Below are 17,402 nucleotides of genomic sequence, written 5' to 3' on the forward strand. Positions count from 1 at the left end.
TAAGATACATGAAACATGATCTTTATCCTCCAGGAGCATGGCCCAGTAAGAGCGAAACCAACTCATGAACTATGAATCACGGTCCATCAAATACATGTGCAAGTGCAATCATTGAGGACTCACAGGGTGTTTTGGTTGGATGGGGGAGGGGAAGTTCTTAAGTGTGTGTGGGGAGGGGCTGGGGGTGAGAAGAGTTGGCAGGGATGTGAGAATTATAGATACATAATGGAAGAGGTAAAGTCTGAGCAATGTTAAGAAATGAGTAGACTTCCAGCAAGAATCCAAAACTGGACTGTGGTGATAGTTGCACAATTGTATTAAACTCGCTGAAACTCATTTGGATTATATGCTAAAAATGGGTAACTTTTATGGTATATAAATTATATCTCAAACTGTTTTTTTTTTTCTTAAGAACACTGGCTTTAGAAACAGACACATGTGGACAGATTCCTGCAATTGGCTTGTTTCAGAGAGAAAGTGCATGAATGATCTTATTTGTAAAGCCACTGCCTTTGCCCGATAGACCTCAGGGTCTAGTGCTGCCTGTCTGGGTGGATAGTCAGTGTGTCTAGGTCTGGGGATGGTATTAAGAAGCTTATTGTTGCCTCATACTTGAGCCACATTATCCAACAACTATATCAGGCATACAGCTGATATTCTACTTCCTACCTTTATGACACCTATTTCTTTCCATACTTAGTTACCAATTTTACAACTTTGGACTGGTGAAAAATTTATGTCGAACTAAATTTAGACTGATAGAAAAGTTGCTGGAATAGTACAGAGTTTCATGTATCCTTCACCCAGCTTCCCCTAATGTTAACATCTGACATAAGCATACTACGATCGTCAGAATCAGGAAATTAACATTGGTACAGTACTACTAGCTAAACTGAAGACCTTATACAAATTTTGCCACTAATCTCCCACTAATGTCCCTTTTCTATTCCAGGATCTTATCTAGGATCTCACATTGCATTTAGTTGTTAGTTATCCTTGGTGCCCTGAGGTCTGCAGTAGCTCCTCAGTCTTTCCTTGTCCTTCATGACCTTGATACTCTTGAAGAGTGTAGATGATTTTGCCAAATGTCTCTCAATTTGAGTTTGCCTAATGTTTTTTCATGATTGAACTCAGGTTCTGCAGTTTAGGTGAGAATACCATGAAATATTGTGTTCTCTTCACTGCATCATATCACAGGGTTCATGATGTTGATATATTTTATTATTGGTGGTATTAACCCTGATCACTTGGTTAACGTGGTTTCTGCCAAGTTTCTCCACCATAAAATTACATCTTTCCCTTTGTAATTAATAAGTATGTTGGGGGAGATCTTTTGAAGTCATGAAACTTTATTTCTCCTCAAACTTTTACCCACTAGTTTTATCATCTATTGATGCAATTTGGCTACAACAATTATTATTGTGGTATTTCATGGTGATTTTATATTTTTCTCTTTCCTTTTACATTTATTAATTCAAGTTCTACCGTAAGGAAGAGTTGTCCCATCTCTACCATTTATTTATTTCATTTATTATTTTTATCAGTGTGGACTCATTTATTTATGGATTATAATCTAATACTGTAATTATATGTTTTGCTGCTCAAATTGTTCCAGCTCTGGCACTTAGGAGTTACTTTGCCCCTGTGTTTTGTTTTGTTTTTGGAGCATGTTCTTACTTTCTGGCAAAAGATGTTCTAGTCTCATCTTATATATTACCTGCCTTGGCCCTGGAATCAACTATTTCCCCAAGGAACTCTGGTTCCTTTCATTAGAGAGTGGTGTTTAGAATCCAAGATCTGAGCACAAGGTGTGAAATGGGCTAAGATTTCTCACAATTCCAGGTTGATGAAAATGGGGACTAATTGGAATTCAGATGCTTATGGGAATTGGTACAATCAGTTTGGAAAACAATTTGGCATTAGCCACTAAAGCGTAGGTAGGTACATTCCATGAGTCAGTAATTTCACTGGAAGAACTCTTGCACATGTGCAACTGGAGTTGTATGCAGTTTTGTTTAGAATAACACATAACTGAAAACAACCCAAACGCCCATCAGTAGGAGAACAGATGAATAAAGTGCAGTATATTCATACAATGGAATATTCTAAAGCAGTGAAAATGAGCTACAGCTATACACATCAACAGGAATGAATCTCAGAGGCATATTAGCCAAAAAGAATACAGACAGTATGATTCCATTTACAGAAAGTTCATCAATATGCAGAATAAAGCAATATAGATATTTGTAGGGAAACATAAGTGATAAGATGATAAAACTGGAAAGAAAAGGTAACGATAACTACAAAATCCAGGATAGTGATTACAGTAGGGGGTGGAATGCACGGGGCTTCAGAAGTATTGGTAGTATGGTGGGTTAATGGGCATTCATTTTATTTAGATCAGACATATATATATGTGAAATATTGCATGATGAAGAAAAAGGGGGAGGAGCTGGGGGAAGGGAAAGAAGAGAAAAGAAGAAAGGAAGAAAAGAAGGGAGGGAAGGAAATAAAAAGGGAAGGACGGAGGGAGGGAAAGAAAGAAACAAAAGAGCATTCCTGTACATGATGTCTTAAGATCTGGGTGGCAGTTCAGATTCTGACACCAAATATCTCTTTGGCTTTGAATGAGTCACTAAACTTTCCAGAGCCTCAATTTTCACACCAGTTAAACAGGTAAAATGTACTTTGTCCTGTGTACTTCACAGTGTTATTTTCAGGAAAAAATGAAAATATGTATAGAATAGTACTTCAAAGAAGTAATATTCTAAAATATAAAAGGAAAAGAAAGTTAATACCTCAAATTACCTTGCTTCCTAATGCCAGAAACCTAGTGTATCTCAATATTTATATATAATTTTATATTCAATCACTAACTTATATCCTGCCCACTCCTTGCTGAACTAACATATCAGGAGGAAAGCAGATACTTTGCTTATGCCCTTCAAGAAGGTTGGTTTGCTCTTCTGACAAAATTCACGAAGAGTGGCTTAACCAGAGCATTCCTGAGGTCTCAGGCTGCAGAACTTAAGGGCATTTCTCACTTGGGAAGGGCAATGTTGATGTGCTCTCCGGTGGTCAGAGGAGAAAGCATGTGTGATGAAGGGGTTGGCGATTGGCCTCAGTTTCAACAAATACAATAATAATCAATGTAAGATAAGGGCTACTATGCCTTACTATGGGCCAGACTTTGTTCTAACTTCTTCATTTTCATTATCTCATTTAATTCTCATAACAACCCTGAGAGATATGTCACGTTATCTCCATTTACAGATGGGAATATAGACTCAAGAGTTGAAGTAAATGACTCAAGGTCACCGAGTGAGTGACGAGGGCAGATTTCCTCCTTGGGGCCACCAGTAGCCAAAGCCCACTCTCGACATCTAACCCAAATGTCTGTTGATCTACTGAGTTCTCCTTAGAGATCTTAACATCTCACGGGTATAATCTCTGGGCTAATATGACTTCTCATCACCAGCCAGCTTCACAAAGAAATCTGTGATTTTATTAGATATTACTAATTTTTTTTAAATTCCAGCTGTACTGGTAGCACACCAATGGGAGCCTCATGGGGAATACTAAACAGCTTGAATTATTTGTGCTAGGAAGGATCTTCCTGTTGTAGTTGAAGGACCCCTAAGGGAAAAAGAAAAAACAACAGGAAAGATCACCAAATGTCTAATTTACCGACTCAACCCGTATACTTTAGTTTTCTCACTGTCCCTGTTGTTTGCTTGGAATAACCCTCTTCACCTGTTTTGACTGGACCCCCTGGCTGCTTCTTCAGCCTCTGATTTCTGCTATAATGACTGGCTCCTGACCTTCTGCTCTTTTTAATCTTCTATTCTATTAATAAAATTCATTGGTTGATCACTTTATAGATATTCTAGTATTTAACTATCTTTTAATTTCTGAAGTAAAGCATATTTGGGCGCACTGTGGTTTACAAATATGCCATTAGAATCAGTTGTTATATATTTTATTTATAATTTTTAGTTTATATTTTTTAAGAGGCTGTTCTACAGTTTTGAATGATTCTTGGGAAGATTTTGGTCCTGAGGTTATTCTAACCTTGTAAGATGAATTGGGAAAATGCCTTCTTTTCTGATGCTTTGGAATAATGTGAATATCATAGATATTACCTGCACTCTGAATGTTTTTTCTTTTTTTAAAAAAAAATTAATTTATTTGGCTGTGTCGGGTCTTAGTTGCGGAATATGGGATCTTTTAGTTAAGGCATGTGGGATCTAGTTCCCCGACCAGGGATAGAACCCGGGCCCCCTGCATTGGGAGTGCAGAGTCTTAGCCACTGGACCACTAGGGAAGTCCCCTAAGTGTTTGATAGCATTCTTTTGATTAATCATTCTAGCTTGGAACTTTTTAGAGGGTAGACATTTTTACATACTTTTTACCCTTTCAATCCCACCTCTCACCCCTGGTGCAACCCGGTCTACTAAGGTTTCCTTTTTCTTCTTAAGTCAATTTTTGTAATTTGTGTTTCCTATGTAATCAGACATTTCTTTCAAGTTTATGGCACCAAAATTTTATGTAGTGTTCTCTTAGAACATTCAAATATCTTTTTGACTGTACTTACAACCCTTTTGTTATTCAAGATGGTATCATTTCACTTTGGCTGCAGTTACCTCCTGACTAGTCCCCCCATATCCACTCTGACCACACCCTCTCTATGTGTATCTGCCCCATCTTTTATCATTCCCTGCTAAGTCCATCAGTGGCCCAATGGGACTATTTAAGTAGTAAAACAGGGGTAGTTTCTTTCTAGATGATCTGTTACTAATCCTGGCTGTGAACTGTGGGAAAGTCTTATGTCTATTCTTGGACATCCAGAGTTGTCATTATGTTACTTACATCTCTAGCTCTCCTCACCTATATATACATACACCTGTCCTTGATGGGTCCTTGCTCTACTCAGCCCAGCTGCATCTATCCTATACATCCTCCCTACCCTGCCTGCATAGCTCATTTCTGTTACTGGGGAAGGAAATTAAGATGCCCTGTACATGTTCTCTTGGATTGCTAGTATTGTGTAAAGCAACTGAGTACCTAATGGTCAAATGAGAGTTCATAGTGCTACAAGCAAACCCTCGACCATGTGGCAGCCTTTTACTAAAGAATCACTAAGGAAACTCCAGTTCAGTTCTACTCAGCCTCACCATGAAGGGAGGTAGAAAATAGACAAAGACAGTGTACACTGAGTCTTCACCTCTTCAGAACTTCCCCCAAATCAGCTAAGCATATCCATCTTTTAGAATTTTAGATCCCAACCTGACCGCCTCACACATGTACAGCTCGCTCTTTCCCTCTTCACCTCTTTGCTATTTATGTCTCTGTCTGAGACACCTTGATTCTTATGCACAAATCAGCTCTTTCCTGATCTCTAACTGAAGTTCTATTTCTTGCTTACTCCTGGGCAGTATCCTTAACCACAGAGATTAGGAGTTGAACTATTACCAAAAAAATTTTTTTAAATTTGCCCTTACAGTGCAAACTGTTTTTAAAAAATATACAATAGAGTATTTATATTCATAGAAAATATGTGCTTCTTTCAGCAAACAAGGTTATGTATGAAGTCATCAGTTCTGTAAAAGGAAAAGAAGAAAAACAACTAGTTCAAAGAGAGGATTTTCCCCCTTCTTTTTGGTATGCAGTGCCACACACTTGAACAATTCATACTGACTCAATTCAATGATATAGTGTGGTGTAATACACACGCATGGCCTGGAGTCAGGAAATTTGGGGTCTACTCCCATGATCTGCTATAGTAGCTGTGTGACCTCAGGATAAATTGCTTAAAACTGTTATCCAAGTTATTTGTCTGTAAATTTAAGATGTTAAACTGCATAACCTTTAAAGATCTTTTTAATATAGCAGTCTTGGATCCCACAGAGTACATAAGTACTTATCCTATGTTGGGGCCCTGAGTAGTATGGGAGAAATATATTCTTTATTCTCAAGAAGCATATCATCTCATGAAAATGTGACTTATTTTAAGTAGTCAGTTATAAGATGACATTTTTTTTTTTTGCTCTTTAGGGTGAATTTGGTTCAAGCCATTTTAGCCCCATTTATAACTAACTTTTCTTCATCTGTTCTGCTGTCTCTCTTTCTAGAAAAAGACACATGATACAATCATGGTCCAAGAAACCAAATCCTGTTATTCAGCACATCTACATGGCTTATTATTTGTTTCTCACTTCTTTTTTCTTCCAAAGTTACAACCTTCAACTGATATAGATTAAAATTTTTCTAATGCGTTTCACAGCTAAGATTATGATGGACTAGACAGAATGACTCTCCCACTACGAGATGACTAGAACCTGGATAAATTTCAAACATAGTTTTAATACATCACTGACATACAAGAAATAAGTGGTATCCCCATGTGCCAAAAATGAAAACAACTAAATTTGGAATGATGAGCAGTTTAAACAAATGGAAAGGCTAGGATTGCCTTGAGGGAAAAATGTCAATACCAGCACTGGGATTAGAAAATTAAGCCTTGGGATTTCTGCAAAGTGGAGAAATAGAGACACAGATGTAGAGAACAAATGTATGGACACCAACGGGGGAAAGTGGCGGGGGGCGGGGGGGATGGTGGTGGGTTGAATTGGGAGATTGGGATTGACACACGTACACTAATATGTATAAAATGGATAACTAATAACCTGCTGTATAAAAAAATAAAATTCAAAAAAAGGCATATTTCAAAAAAATAAATTAGAACCTTTATAAATAAAATATAATTATTGAAATTAATAACTCAGTGGATGAAGTAAACAGCAGAATATATGCAGGTGAAGAGAGAATTAAGTCTGAAGGAAATGCTCAGACTATAATGCATAGAGACAAGGCAGTAAATTTGAAAGAGAGGTCAGCTACATGGAAGATATAATGAGAAAATATAACACATCTAATTGGAGTTCCAGAAGGAGAAAACAGAAAAAAAAAAGGCATTATTTGTAGACACAAAGGCTGAGAATTTCCCAAAACTGATGACATGAATCCACAGATAGAGTCCAAGACAGAATAGATACATAAAAAGAAAGTCATACCCAGATATATTTTAGTAAAACCAAAGAATATCAAAGACAGAGAAGATCTTAAAAACAGGCAGAGGAAAAAGGTAGATAATTTACAAAGGACAACAAGTAGATATCAGGTTTCTCAATAGCACCTATGGAATCCACAACACAGGAGAATGATAGCTTCAAAGTTCTGAAGAGAAAATAGCCATCAACCTAGATTTGTAGGCTTAGCAAAACCTTTTTTCAAGGACAAGGGAAACAAAGACATAGACTGACATAGATTGAATTTACCTCCAAGAAACCTTCCCTAAAGGAACTTTTAAAAGAATACACTTTAGAAAGAAGAAAAATGATTCTAAAATCAAGTTCAGGATACCCACATGCAAAAGAATGAAGTTGGACCCTTATCTTACACCACATACAAAAATTAACTCAAAATGGATCAAAGACCTAAATGTGAGAGTTAAAACCATAACACCTTTGGAAGAAAACATAGGGGTAAATCTTCATAATCTTGGAGTTGGCAATGGTTTCTTAGATATGACACCAAGCGCACAAGCAACAAAAGAGAAAATATACTGGACTTCATCAAAATTAAAAATTTTTGTGCATCAAAGGACATTATCAAGAAAGTGAAAAGGCAACCACAGAGTGGGAGCTATTATTTGCAAATTATATAAATGATGTGTCTAGTATCCAGAATTTATAAAGAACTTGTACAACTCAACAACAAAAAGACAATCACAAAGTGAGCAAATGAGTTGAATAGATATTTTTCTAAAGAGGATGTACAAATGGCCTACAAGCACATGAAAAGATATTCAGCATCATTGGTCATTAGGGAAATGCAAATCAAAACTGCAGTGACATACCACTCCATGCCCAGTAGAATGGCTATGATTATTTTTTAAATAAAAATAAATATCACAGGGACTCCCCTGGTGGCACAGTGGTTAAGAATCCACCTGCCAATGCAGGAGGCACAGGTTTGATCCCTGGTCCAGGAAGATCCTACATGCTGCGGAGCAACTAAGCCCATGCGCCACAGCTACTGAGCCCTCGAGCCCGCGTGCTGCAACTAGTGAGCCCGTGTGCCGCAACTACTGAGCCCATGCACTGCAACTACTGAAGCCCGCACACTCTAGGACCCACATGCCACAACTACTGAGCCCGCGTGCTGCAACTGCTGAAGTCTGCACGCCTAGAGTCCATGCTCTGCAACAAGAGAAGGCACCGTGATTAGAAGCCCGTGCACCACAATGAAGAGTAGCCCCTGCTAGCTGCAACTAGAAGAAGCCCACGTGCAGCAACAAAGACTCAAAGCAGCCAAAAATAAATAAATAAATAAACATCACAGATATAGAAAACAAACTTATGGTTATCAGGGGGAAAGCGGGGAGGGTTAAATTGGGAGATTGGGATTGACATATACACGCTACCATATATAAAATAGATAACTAATAAGGACCTACTGTATAGCACAGGAAACTCTACTTAATACTCTGTAATGACCTATATGGGAAAAGAATCTTAAAAAGGGTGGATATATGTATATATATAACTGATTCACTTTGTTGTACACCTGAAACTAACACAACGTTGTAAATCAACTAGACTCCAATAAAAATTTAAAAAAAAAAAACAAGTATTGGTGAGGATGTGGATACATTGGAACCCTTGTACATTACTGGTGGAAATTTTAAATGGTGCAGCCACTGTGGAAAAATGTTTGGTAGTTCTTCAAAAAGTTAAACGAAGAATTACCATATGACCCAGCAATTCCACTCCTAGGTATATAACCCCCAAAACTGAAGACAGCTATTCAAACAGATAATTGGACACAAATGTTCATAGCAACATTATTCATAATAGTCAAAAGGTAAAAACAACCCAAATGTCCATCAATGGATGATGGATAAATAGATCTGGTGTATCCATACAATAAAATATTATTCACAAAAAATGAATTAAGTACTGATGCTTGCTGCAATATGGATGAATCTCAAACACATGCTAAGTGAAAGAAGGCAGACACAAAAGGTCACATATTGTATGATTCCATTTGAAATGTCCAGAGTAGGCAAATCCATAGACAGCAGGTTACTGGTTGCCAGAGGCTGGGGAGAGGAAGGAATGGAGAGTAATTGCTTAACTGGCATGGATTTTCCTTTTGGGGTAGTGAAAATGTTCTGGAACCAGATAGTGATGATGGTTGCACATCATTGTGAATGTACTAAATGCCACTGAATTGTACACTGTGAAATGGTTAAAACTGTGAATTTTATGTGAGTTTTACTGTAATAAAAAAAGTTCACAGATGTAATTAGCAAACGTGGGTAAATCCAGGCATTGTATATTGTGATAAATGATTATTTGTGTTACTATAAAAATAGTACCCAACACAACATGTGAGTTGAGAAAGGGGTAATCAGAGTTAAAGCATTTTAAAGTCCTTATGAGACCCTCTGAGAGCCATTGACTTTCAAGTGCTTTTGACTGTAATCCACAGTTAGAAAATTGCCACCCAGTGCACACACATACGTATATGACTGAAACAAAAATTTCATAAAATAATGCTTGCTGTGTTATACGCTGATATTTTCTAATCTAATTAATTTCATTTTTTAAAATGCTGATTGTGTCCCATTTAAGTTGATTTCATGACCCACTAAATGGATTATAACCCACCACTTGAAAAAACTAGTGTAAAGAGCATGTGGTGACACCCAAGTAAAGATATGGGTAAGAAGAGAAGATAAAGAGAAGAAAGGGTCTTGAGCAGTTCATTATGGACTCTAATAACTGTATCCACAAGCATCTGCAAGTGGTGAATCGGCAGTATTTTTCAAAATCTTTTGAAGATATCCCCCTGTTAAAGTGTTGGAATCTCCATGGGGCAAAATATTTCTACTAGTGCACTGGGAACCTTTTGAACAGTTGTGTATTTGTGTAGTATTCAGTGAATTGCCAAGATAAAGTTATCTTGAGTTATTCAGTATGGATGTAGCTAATGGAAAGCATTTCATATCCATGCACATTGCCAAATAGTCTACTTCAATTTGAGGAAATCAGGTCTGAGTGGTGGCCTTTTTTTTTTTTTTTTTAAGAAGATGTTGGGGGTAGGAGTTTATTAATTAATTTATTTTTGCTGTGTTGGGTCTTCGTTTCTGTGCAAGGGCTTTCCCTAGTTGTGGCAAGCGGAGGCCACGCTTCATCGTGGTGCGTGGGCCTCTCACTGTCGCGGCCTCTCTTGTTGCGGAGCACAGGCTCCAGACGCGCAGGCTCAGTAGTTGTGGCTCACGGGCCCAGTTGCTCCGCGGCATGTGGGATCCTCCCGGACCAGGGCTCGAACCCGTGTCCCCTGCATTGGCAGGCAGATTCTCAACCACTGCGCCACCAGGGAAGCCCCTGAGTGGTGGTCTTACACCTTGTTACCTTGGACAAGTCACTTCATTTCTCCTGGTTTCAGCTCCCTTATCTGTAAACTTTTTCCTAAAACAGAAATCTGTAACTCACTCTAAGTCTACGGAAACCCCTGACTTCACACACTTACACATATACACACAAATGCATTGCATTGAGATGAAGGAAATTTAATGTAAACTCTTAGGAACCACCCATGGCATTGGCAGTAATCTGTTTTAAAATAGAAAATGATGAGAAGTGATGATATATTAAGCATATATTTTAAACATCTTTATTGGAGTGTAATTGCTTTACAATGGTGTGCTAGTTTCTGCTTTATAACAAAGTGAATCAGCTATACATATATCCCCATATCTCCTCCCTCTTGCATCTTCCTACCACCCTCCCTATCCCACCCCTGTAGGTGGTCACAAAGCACCGAGATGATCTCCCTGTCTTATGCGGCTGCTTCCCACTAGCTATCTATTTTACATTTGGTAGTGTATATATGTCAAAGCTACTCTCTCACTTCGTCCCAGCTTACCCTTCCCCCTCCCTGTGTCCTCAAGTCCATTCTCTACATCTGCATCTTTATTCCTGTCCTGGCCCTAGGTTCTTCATAACCATTTTTTTTTTACATCTTTATTGGAGTATAATTGCCTTACAATGGTTAGTTTCTGCTTTATAACAAAGTGAATCAGTTATACATATACATATGTTCCCATATCTCTTCCCTGTTGCATCTCCCTCCCTCCCACCCACCCTCCCTATCCCACCCCTCTAGGTGGTCACAAAGCACCGAGCTGATCTCCCTGTGCTATGCGGCTGCTTCCCACTAGCTATCTATTTTATGTTTGGTAGTGTATATATATCCATGCCACTCTCTCACTTTGTCACAGCTTACCCTTCCATAACCATTTTTTTTTTTTTAGGTTCCATATATATGCATTAGCATACAGTATTTGTTTTTCTCTTTCTGACTTGCTTCACTCTGTATGACAGACTCTAGGTCCATCCACCTCACTACAAATAACTCAATTTCGTTTCTTTTTATGGCTGAGTAATATTCCATTGTATATATGTGCCACATCTTCTTTATCCATTTATCTGTCGATGGACACTTAGGTTGCTTCCACGTCCTGGCTATTGTAAATAGAGGTGCAGTGAACATTGTGGTACATGATTCTTTTTGAATAATGGTTTTCTCAGAGTATATGCCCAGTAGTGGGATTGCTGGATCATATGGTAGTTCTATTTTTAGTTTTTTAAGGAAGCTCCATACTGTTCTCCATAGTGGCTGTATCAATTTACATTCCCACCAACAGTGCAAGAGGGCTCCCTTTTCTCCACACCCTCTCCAGCATTTATAGTTTGTAGATTTTTTGATGATGGCCATTCTGACTGGTATGAGGTGATACCTCATTGTAGTTTTGATTTGCATTTCTCGGTTAGTGATGTTGAGCATTCCTTCATGTGTTTGTTGGCAATCTGTGTATCTTCTTTGGAGAAATGTCTGTTTAGGTCTTCTGCCCATTTTTGGATTGGGTTGTTTGGTTTTTTGACATTGAGCTGCATGAGCTGCTTGTAAATTTGGAGATTAATCCTTTGTCAGTTGCTTCATTTGCAAATATTTTCTCCCATTCTGACGGTTGTCTTATGTTTTCTTTTGCTGTGCAAAAGCTTTAAAGTTTCATTGGGTCCCATTTGTTTATTTTTGTTTTTATTTCCATTTCTCTAGGAGGTGGGTCAAAAAGGATTTTGCTGTGATTTATGTCATAGAGTGTTCTGCCTATGTTTTCCTCTAAGAGTTTTATAGTGTCTGGCCTTACATTTAGGTCTTTAATCCATTTTGAGTTTATTTTTGTGTATGGTGTTAGGGAGTGTTCTAATTTCATTCTTTTACATGTAGCTGTCCAGTTTTCCCAGCACCACTTATTGAAGAGGCTGTCTTTTCTCCATTGTTTATTCTTGCCTCCTTTATCAAAAATAAGGTGACCATATGTGTGTGGGTTTATCTCTGGGCTTTCTATGCTGTTCCATTCATCTATATTTCTGTTTTTGTGCCAGTACCATACTGTCTTGATTACTGGAGCTTTGTAGTATCGTCTGAAGTCAGGGAGCCTGATTCCTCCAGCTTGGTGCTTTGTGATGACCTAGAGGGGTGGGATATATACCCCAATATATCCTTTGGGATAGGGAGGGTGGGAGGGAGGCTCAAGAGAGAGGGGATATGGGGATATATGTATGCATATAGCTGATTCACTTTGTTGTACAGCAAAAACTAACACAACATAGTAGAGCAATTATACTCCAGTAAAGATGTAAAAAATTTACAGCATGAGAAAGAAATATTATTTTCTTGGAATATAGGCACGAAGTTCCCATTGACGAGAAAGGGACTGCATTGTCTTGCTGGCTGTGCTCTGTAAAGCTCCTCCTCTGACCTGTTTCCAATGTCTTCTATGAAGACAAGCAAAAATTTTCTCAAGCCTCTCTTAGCCTGACCTTCAGTGACTGCCTGGGGGTTGAAGAGAGGCATGCAAGGATCTGTGTGGGAAGAAAGTAGGGCTGCTATCACAAAGATTACAGTTTATGCTTTCCTTATCTTGCCACCCTTGGTTGCTCTGGCCTTCTGGTTTCCTCCCATTAACAGGAAGCTTAAATAATGTGTTTATAATCAGTTATGCCTCTGAAGTAGATACTTTTGGCACCACTCATATCCTCTTGGCACTCAGTATTCCTGTACTGTACAGGATACTGATTCCTGTACACTGATAGCTTTCTATTGCCAGTACCTGCATCCCTTAGCCTGAGAGCTTCTCTGACCACAGGAGCATGCTGGGTGCCAGGCTGACTGGAAGTGCCAGGGAGTTAACATCCTTGGGAACAGCTCCCATGACAGATGGGAGTTAGTAGCTAAATTCTCCATCTTTCTCATCCTTGGGGTGGGACAATTCTCAGGTGTGCTCTCCACCACCTCCCAGGGTTGCACAATGGAAATGAGCCCCAGTTCCCCATGGTAGTAACATACTTGTGAATGCATCCTCCTCAGGCTACCTTCCCTTCCCTGGCTCACTGTCCCCTCCCCTACCAATGCTTCTGGAGATCATCTTTCAAATAAACTAGCCTCAATCCTAGTCTCAGGGTCTGTTCTGGAGAAACCTATTCTAGGCTAGTTTAATATCAAGCAAACTAATAAAATAATATTAGAATGAACATATTGGGACTTCCCTGGTGACGCAGTGATTAAGAATCTGCCTGCCGGGCTTCCCTGGTGGCGCAGTGGTTGAGAGTCCGCCTGCTGATGCAGGGGACACGGGTTCGTGCCCCGGTCCGGGAAGATCCCACATGCCACGGAGCGGCTGGGCCCATGAGCCATGGCCGCTGAGCCTGCGTGTCTGGAGCCTGTGCTCCGCAACGGGAGAGGCCACAGCAGTGAGAGGCCCGCGTACCGCAAAAAAAAATAATAATAAAAAGAATCTGCCTGCCAATTCAGGAGACACGGGTTCGAGCCCTGGTCTGGGAAGACTCCACATGCCACAGAGCAACTAAGCCCGTGCGCCACAACTACTGAGCCTGCACTCTAGAGCCCGCGAGCCATAACTACTGAAGCCCGCGTGCCCTAGAGCCCATGCTCTGCAGCAAGAGAAGCCACCGCAATGAGAAGCCCACGCACCGCAATGAAAGAGTAGTCCCCGCTTGCCGCAACTAGCGAAAGCCCGCGCGCAGCAACGAAGACCCAACACAGCCAAATAAATAAATAATGAACATACCGTTAATAAATCTTCTAACAGTTTAAATGCTTCACTTCACATCCAGCAATCCTAAAGACCTAGAATTCGCTTTGAGTTTACCTGGTGTTATCCCTGAAGTATTATTGTTAGAGAATTCTTCTCAGGTAAAGATCGAGTTTAAGGAATAATCTGCAAACCAAGGAAGTCTGTCCCACATATTTGAGTTCAGATGGATAGTTAGCTACTTGCGTTCTCAAAGCAAATTCGTATAATGTATATTATTTCTCAGCATATTAAGATACCTCTGTGTATAATAAAAGACATTCTTAACGTATTGATGTTTTGGTTTTACTCACCTTTGCCCATTTTTGGAAACAGAAATGGAAAGTGAGGATAGCTTTGCTGAAGGAAGAGAGATGGCTGACGCTGGTGTATGTACAGGCATGTGTGTATGTGTGGACCCAGGAGTCCTCAGCATTCTTTGCCCTCCACACACTCTTCCTTCAAAAACATGAACACAATGACAGCTAAAATATTCTGGCAAGTTTAGGTTTATGGATGTGCCATGAGTTAAGTTTGGTAAACAGCTCCACTTAATATTTTTATAGGTCAAGAATCGTAAGAGTATCACAAAATTGAAACAACATCAGGGTCCCATGGCCCAAGATGCTAGAAATCTTCTAGCACCAAGATAAATTTTACTTTCCAGCCATTAAAATATTTCTTCTTCAATCCCAATCCCAAATCCAGAGATTCAGGCCTGAAGCTTAGTTCCGTAGCCCGCTTCAAATAATTGTCTTCCAGGTAATTTAATATTAATTTCACTGGGTTTTTTTTAACAGTGTAATTGCTACCTGATAAGGACTGAACCTTATTCTAATTTCATGTTTAATTGAATTAAATATACTCTACGGTTTATATGAAGAAGAAGAAGGAAAAAACTCCTAGTGCCACAGGTTTGTGTCATGATACTTTCAAAGAAATCCTTGAGTCAGCATAGTGCAGTGCAAAGATACCTACTAGTCCAGTCCCAGATTTTCTAATTCCCCATCTCTTTGCTCATCAATTCACAATGAAAGACTTTGTACGCTTTCTGTAACCAGTATCCTTGTAAACATAACACCTTTCTCATCCTCCCTTCCCCACCCATGTTTTCTTTCCAGAGGAAACTGGGGCAGGCGTTAATAAACATCTATCCTGGTTATTCTTTGATCCTCCCCAGATCCATTCTCTGTTCTCTGCTCTGTTCTTTGTACTGGGACGCTGGCCTCTGTGAACTGTGTCACCCTCTGACCAGTGGGAGGCACCAGCAGTAGACCAGATCGTGGGAGGAGAGAGCTGCCAGGGTGTTTATTCCCTCCCACTCACTCACTGCCTCAATGTGGTTCTATCAGTGGCCTCGTCACCAGAACTACAGCTGTGATTGGGTTGGGCAGTCCCCTCTTGACTCCAGCTGTCAACCAGGCTCTGGAAATAGGGTTGACTTCCCCTGCTGTTCAGGCTGGGGATTACAACAGCCCCCTCTGTCCCTAGTCCCTGGGGGAGTCTCAACATCCCTCGCTGGCTCCTCTAACTCTGCCTATATCTCTATAAATAGTTCCTTTATTGAAAAGCCTCTACACAATAAAGTTGGGTATGCTCTCTATTTCTTGCTGAGCCCCTGGCTAATATAGCCTCCGACCTTCAAGTTTTCAGCAGTCCATGACACAGTGACAGATTTAGGGATCACAGTCATTTCTCTGAGCCTGGAATCAAGTAAGCACCTGTGCAAACAGAGACATCACATTTCCCTCTGAGCACTCCCAATGCTCAGAGGGAAATGATGTCAGAAATTTAGAAAAAAAGAAGAAAAATAGACATGTTTGTCTGAAGCACACTGTGCCATTTGATCTAGAAGCTCACAGAAAAATATACTTGCATCTTTTAGGGTCAAGAATGGTATTTTCTGGGAACTGAAACAGAATTGGGGAAAATCTGGTCATTTGTGTAGCTATTGGTATATATATCAATTAGCTATGGCCCCCCAAATTCTGTGTGACAAACCACCCCAAAGCTCAGTACCTTAGAATAATAATCATTTAATCTCACAAAGCTGCAGGTCAGCTGGGCAGTGGCTCTTCACCCTCCTTAGATGGATGACTAATTAAGACGTGCTCTTCTTATGGTGAAGACAGAGGTACAAGAGGCAAGCCCAACCACTCAAGCACATTTCAAGTCCCTGTTTATGTCACATCTGCCAAAGCAAGTCACATGTCCAAGCCCAAGGTCAAGGGGTGAAAGGGAGAAGGTGTAAATATTTTTGACAATAATCTACCACAGCAGGTAAACTACAGGAAAGTCACTCAAAGGCAGGCTACAATTTGTTCAGTTAAAGGGAGGAGAATTTTGGTTTCAGTTTTCCTCATTCATCGCAGGTGAACTAGAGTGACTTTTTAAAATAGGCTAAATTTCTTGGCATCTAGAAAGTTTCTTATTAACAGAGATGATATTGCCCTAGAAATAGAGGCATTTGGAGGTTTCAGATATTAAGCAAATGTTATTGTTATGGAGGTTTCATTATCTGTTCATGACTAAACTGGGATTGCCAGACTTGAGACCTGAATCTAGCCTTGTCCATTTTTTTTTTCTTGCAAGGTTCAGATCCCAAAAGAATTACTGTCATTCTGAATCCTGGGCTGAGAATCAGCACATCCCACTGAATATCCCTGTTTGTGATTCCACAATCTGGATAGCCAAAAAGAGGTAAAAGGATCCAAAATGAATACTTTCTTATCTACACAGGCTTTCCTTAATTAGTGACTAATTTGCACTTTAACTGAGGTTTATTCAATTTGGAAGGGGTTAAAGTTGAAGATTCTAACAGCTCTTGCCAGTTTAGTATCTACTAATCTTTCTTAGCCCAAGGAGAGGGGAAAAAGTGCTTCCCTTGCATAGGATTGAAAAGGAGCAAAAAGTCCTTAGTTATCTTGGTCATCTTTGGGAAGGAAAGAATTGTTTAAAATGGTGAGCCCAGCAAAGAAAACAGCTAGAAGATCTTCAAGAAATCTCCATTATGCTCCCAGCACAGTGTGTGAAGCCAATGAGTGTTTATAAATAAGTTAATTTCAAAAGAAACATTAGCTTGGGATTCTAGCTGTCGAGGGACAGTATAGAAATTCAGAGTAGAGAGATACCAATATAGTTTGCAGTCATGACAAACCATGTAGATCAGATGATA

At 39.6% G+C, this 17,402-nt stretch overlaps 1 long non-coding RNA gene across 1 annotated transcript in view; it reads left to right on the top strand.

Moving 5' to 3' along the window:
• The window catches only part of LOC111178175 (uncharacterized), a 64,538-nt gene that overhangs the window by 7,397 nt on the left and 39,739 nt on the right, over nucleotides 1–17,402 (top strand). The window contains exon 2 of the long non-coding RNA XR_016394278.1: nucleotides 16,820–16,927. This is a non-coding gene — a long non-coding RNA (uncharacterized LOC111178175). The remainder of the gene's footprint in view (nucleotides 1–16,819; nucleotides 16,928–17,402) is intronic.

This window comes from Delphinapterus leucas, chromosome 9 (assembly GCF_059928025.1).
Source record: "Delphinapterus leucas isolate spDelLeu-1000000601 "Yukka" chromosome 9, BTC_Dleu_Yukka2, whole genome shotgun sequence".
NCBI lineage: Eukaryota > Metazoa > Chordata > Mammalia > Artiodactyla > Monodontidae > Delphinapterus > Delphinapterus leucas.